The following is a 6,000-nucleotide window of genomic DNA, read 5'->3' as shown; positions in this document are numbered from 1 at the left end:
TACTCACTAAGAGAGAGAATTCGCCGGAGAAACTTAATATCCGAACTAAAGATGAGGAAACAAATGGGAGAGAAGGGTTTACGAATCCAATATGGACAGATAATCAAGTCCTACCTCTGGTCCCATGCTGTAGTGCTGACAGGGAAAGTGATGTGAGGGCAAATCGAAGTGAAGTTGATACCCCCGTCAACGACGCTATCTCTGATGCCCCTTATTCTGCTTGTTCCCCAACTCCCGCCCGTCAGACTTCACAGCTCAGCATCGTCTACACCAACTCGTGCTCCTTATTCCCAAAGTTCAGTGAACTATTTACACTGGCCATACGTGACTCCCCTGATGTGATAGCTATCACCGAGACTTGGCTGACTCCAGCAGTAAAGGACTCAGAAATCCACCTGCAGGGCTACGTCCTTTTCAGATGTGACAGAGGAAAAAGGCGAGGTGGAGGTGTTGCTGTGTATGTTAAGTCTGAGCACAAACCGTCCAGCGGTATTCTACCCACTAATGCTCAACCTACAACAAAATTCGATGCCGTCTATTGCAAACTGAGCCTATCTGAGTTTTGCCTGCCCGTGTTGGCTGTCTACAGGCCGCCTCTTGCCGACCCCCAGGACGATACTCATTTACTCGAAGCGATAAGATTCGTTTCAGCTTCACATGAATGTTTGGTACTAGGAGACTTCAACGCTCCCACGATCGATTGGCCCGCATCAATTTGTACAACATCTTCCCGTTTCGGCCAGGCCCTTCTTGACGTGGCTGAAGATTGTTTTCTATCGCAACATGTTGAATATCCGACAAGGCATCGGTCTGGGCAGCAGCCATCTATGCTAGATCTGGTATTCTCCCGCTATCCAAGATCAGTGTCAGACGTATCTGTGTGCGCCCCTCTTGCCAAGAGTGATCATGCGGTCCTGAAGTTCGTCATGCACACAACTTTTTCTACGCCCACGACTACTTCGCTGCCACGTAGAGTCTTCTCTGCAATTAATCTTGAAATTCTAACCGAGGCTTCCGCGCTTCTGGACTGGCGATCCCTGATGACGTTGTCCTCTGTTGACGAACTATGGTCATCCCTCAAAGCATATGTAATCTGTTTGACTGACCAGGCAGTTCCCGTTGGGCTTCCCAAGAAGAAGAAACACAAGCCCTGGGTAACGAAGAAGGTTAAACGAGAACGTCGACTCAGAGATATTGCTTGGGCTGAATTCAAAAATCTGGATTCGACTGCAGCTTTTGAGGTGTACAAAACTCAACGAGACCGAGCCGTGAAAATTGAAAAGAGAGAACGCTTCAGTTATGAATACAAAATCGCGGCAAATGCCAGTGGCAATCCAAAAACCTTCTTTGCCCATGTCCAGCGGAATTCCCGCTTGAACAACCAGATTGCAACGTTGGTAGACTCAACAGGCGTATCGATTGAGGACCCTTATCAACAGAGTCAATTATTTGCCGAGGCTTTTTCAACTATTTTCAAACAAGATGATGGTCGTGAACCCCCTCCATTTGATAGATCGGTACCTCCAATGCTTCGATTGGTCATCACGCGGGACGAAGTCAAACGTGTTATTCAAGGCCTCGATGTCAACAAGGGTCACGGCCCTGACGGCATACACCCACGGGTTATCAAAGCGTTGGCTCCGGTCATCTGCGAGCCCTTAACACGACTATTCAATATGTCATTGGCGACGGGTGTTATACCTGCAGACTGGAGAACAGCGATAATCTGCCCAATTTTCAAGAAAGGGAGCCGCGAAGACCCGCTTAACTACCGACCGGTTTCCCTTACATCAATAATCAGCAAGATGTTCGAAACCATCCTTAAGAAAAGTATGATGCTCCACCTCCTAAACACAGCCTCTATCTCTGATTCCCAACACGGCTTCGTGCCGAAGAGATCATGCTTGACCAACTTACTAGTAATGGAAGAATTGGTGACGCGCATCCTCGATGATAGTGATGCTGTTGACATCGTTTTATTGGACTTGGCCAAAGCCTTTGACTCGGTAAACCACCGCCTATTACTTGTCAAGCTTCAAGCATATAGTTTCCATCCGGATATTATACGATGGGTTGGTGCCTTCCTCTCAGATCGCTCCTTCCAAGTCCAAGTTAATGGTTCGCGGTCCGACGTCTCCAGTGCGAGCAGTGGCGTGCCTCAAGGTTCAGTGCTTGGGCCCTTGTTGTTCTTAGTCTTCATAAATGACTTGCCCGACGACCTCACGCAACACACCCTTCTATTTGCCGACGATATCAAACTGGTCGCTCCTCGCGGTAATATAGAGGATCTTCGTCGATGCCTCCACCAAATTTGGAAGTGGTCTAACGATTGGGACCTGTGTCTGAACGTGTCAAAGTGCTGTCATCTGCCTGTCGGCTCTACTCCTGCAACTCAACTTGATTTCGAGCCGGGTCGTCTGCTGCTGGAGAGGACCGATCAGGTAAAGGACCTGGGTATCTTGGTGGATTCCTCCTTTTCGCCTTCGGCCCAGTGCGTCCATGCTGCCAATAAAGCACGCGGAATTCTGTTCTTGATTCGACGGTCATTCGGAATGCTCACAGCAGCCATATTCCTACCACTCTATGTCACGCTGGTGAGACCCATATTGGAGTATGGGATTCAGGCCTCTTCTCCTTATCTCCTCAAAGACATACAGCATCTTGAAAGAGTCCAGAGGCTGGCTACCCGCATGGTTCATGGTCTCAAAAATTTGTCCTACGAAGAAAGGCTGAGGACGCTCGACCTTATTCTCTTGAAAAACGCCGCCGCCGTGGTGATCTCATTCTCGCCCACAACATTATAAGCGGAAAGTGTAACCTCTCGAAAGAGCTGTTCTTCACTCCTGCTCCAGAGCGTCGGCTGCGGGGTCATTCCGAAAAGCTCTACCTGCGACGATTTCATCTCAATCGAAGGAGAGGAGCTTTCTCCGTCCGGGTTGCGGATCCGTGGAACAAGCTGCCAGACGAGATGGTGAAGATGCCGCCGACCGCTTTGTTCAAAGCCTCCCTGGACCTCAAGTGGCCTGAACTCTTTACATGAACACCACCCTGTACTTAACTCCATGTCCTCCTACATGGCCTTGTTATTTGCTTTTGAGCCAAATTAACTAACTAACTAACTAACTAACATACATACATACATACATACATACATACATACATACATACATACATACATACATACATACATGCATGCATGCATACGTACATCATTATGGCTGCCCCCTCGTTATCGAGTATGGCCATTGCACGAAGCTTAACTGTTACTGGTGCTGTGATCGAATGTGACTTTTTAGCCCAGCCAAAGATCTACAATGTCTTGTACAGAATTGGCAACTAAAACCTTTACCGGTAATAGCCGGCTGTAGTTGTAACTGGGCTTCATGTACCTTTGCATGTCGTTTAAGTCCTCCTGCCGAATTACACTCTCTTCCACATGCCTGACAGATATGATTAGTATACATACATACATACATACATACATACATACATACACAAATACCCTGTTGTTGATGTTGAAATTCCAATGAAGGAATCTTGGATCTAGGTTAGAAACCGACTCTTTCTCTATTGGTAAGAAATCTTGAAATAAACTGAATAATCACATACATACAAAAAGGCAGGATGTTGTTACCTGCAGAAGACAAAAAGAATGTATGTACCGTCATAGAGGTTAGCTGTCCTGCTAATGTGAATATTTGTTTGAAAATCAAAGAGAAAGAGGATAAGTAAGGACAACTGTTTCGAAACCCGCAGCTTCTATATCCAAATTATAAATTCACATTTATACCAATAATAATAATAGACGCTCTTGGTTTCATGAATAAATGTCTAGGTGACAATCTGGAAAAACTAGGGTTAACACACACAATACAAATACAGTCTGGAAGCGGAGCAGGAAAAATATGCAAGACTTTTCTCAAGTTTAAAATGTGACATTCTTGTTGTTATCTGCATTTCAACAATAGAGCTTTGTGACCCTGTGGACATGCTAATAAAACGAAAATCGAGCGTGGTATCCATGAATTTCGGAAACATTTTTCACTGTCAGAATTACCTTAGCAAACAACCCACATCAGTGGTTAATTGTCAGAACAATGCATCCTTCAAAAATTCCATGCCTCTCGAAATATACCTATTTCTTTACTACCCACAAGGGGCTAAGCCTCTCGAAATATACCACCTCTACTCCTGACATGCCTATTGTACCCTTTTTTTTTTCATTTGCACTTTTCTTTTTTGTCTTATTCTATATTCCGTGTATGTCCTAGCTTTCATTGCTGTCTGTCTTTACTTGACTTATCAGCTTCCTGTCCCCTCTTTTACACTTTCCCGACGAATTGTAGTGCACTTGAGCATTGAATATAATAAGCTCATTATTATCATAATTATAACAAAAGGCGGCGAGCTGGCAGAATCGTTAGCACGCCGGACGAAATGCTCAGCAGTATTTCGTCTGTCGCTACATTCTGAGTTCAAATTCCGCCGAGGTCGACTTTGCCTTTCATCCTTTCGAGGTCGATTAAATAAGTACCAGTTACACACTGGGGTCGATATATTCGACTTAATCCGTTTGTCTGTCCTTTCTGTGTTTAGCCCCTTGTGGGTAGTAAAGAAATAGGTATTTCGTCTGCCGTTACCTTCTGAGTTCAAATTCCGCCGAGGTCGACTTTGCCTTTCATCCTTTCAGGGTCGATAAATTAAGTACCAGTTACACACTGGGGTCGATGTAATCAACTTTCTCTCTCCTTGGAAATTGCTGGCCTTGTGTCGAAATTTGAAATCATTATCATTTTTATAACAAGCCACTGAAGAAGCGTCCACACGGTTGCCTAGCCTACTAGAAATAACAACTAAATCTCTCTCAACTCATATTCTATTGTTTAAAACAGATGAGGGAACATATTTGATAAATAGTTCAAGATACACTGTCACAAAATTGCATGACGACTGGTCCAACATTTGATCACCTGTTAGCTTCACTGGGACTGACGCGGAGTTCAACAACAACAACAACATATATACATTCTTTACATAGTTTTGAGTCTGTTGGTTTAACGCAGGATTTCTCAAATGAGATCTACGAGAAAAAATCCTGAGGTTTCGCACAATATGGCATCGTTAAATTAAATTTAATAAAAATTGATTTTTAAAAATATAAAATGTGCTTTTCACCATTTTCAAAATAACATTATTTTGACTTTTCTTTCATGATTAATTTCTATCTTTAAAAGATTTTTGTTTAATTTAATGTCTTTTTAAAATTAGGGTATCCGGAGTTGTCTGTAAATTATAAGGGGTTCCACGATTTTTTTTCCTTTTGTCTTTAGATACTCGCGTTATAGGTTCCATAACAAAATAAGTTTGACAACCGCTAATTTAAGGTGCATTAAATAATTAAGGCGGCGAAATGTTTAGCGGTATTTCGTCTGTCGTTACGTTGTGAGTTCAAATTCCGCCGAGGTTGACTTTGCCTTTCATCCTTTCGGGGTCGACTAACTAAGTACCAGTTCCGCGCTGGGGTCGATGTAATCGACTTAATACCTATGTCTGTCCTTATTTGTCCCCTCTATGTTTAACCCCTTATGGGTAATAAAGAAATAGATATTTCGTCCATCTTTACGTTCTGAGTTCAAATTCCGCCGAGGTCGACTTTGCCTTTCATCCTTTCAGGGTCGATAAATTAAGTACTAGTTGCGTATTGGAGTCGATCAAATCGACTGACCCCTTCCCCTAAAATCACGGGCCTTGTGCCTAGAGTAGAAAAGAATAATTAATTAACTATTTGCCTCTAAAGTGATGTGGGCAAGGAGTGGAGGATTTGCGTTAAGACCCTCCCTAGATACAGACACTTTATTACTTTGCAGCTAAAGTTTGAAACAGCTGAAGAAAGATAATTTGGCGAGGCCCTTCGCAGGTTTAATTGGATATATACGTAGTGTGGTACTATTTTCTTGTGTTTTGTGTTGATAAAAAGAAATAATTCTTCATATTGAATGA

Source organism: Octopus sinensis, linkage group LG3 (assembly GCF_006345805.1).
Source record: "Octopus sinensis linkage group LG3, ASM634580v1, whole genome shotgun sequence".
Lineage (NCBI taxonomy): Eukaryota > Metazoa > Mollusca > Cephalopoda > Octopoda > Octopodidae > Octopus > Octopus sinensis.
The sequence above is the reverse complement of the archived record's forward strand: the minus strand, read 5'-3'. Positions refer to the sequence as shown.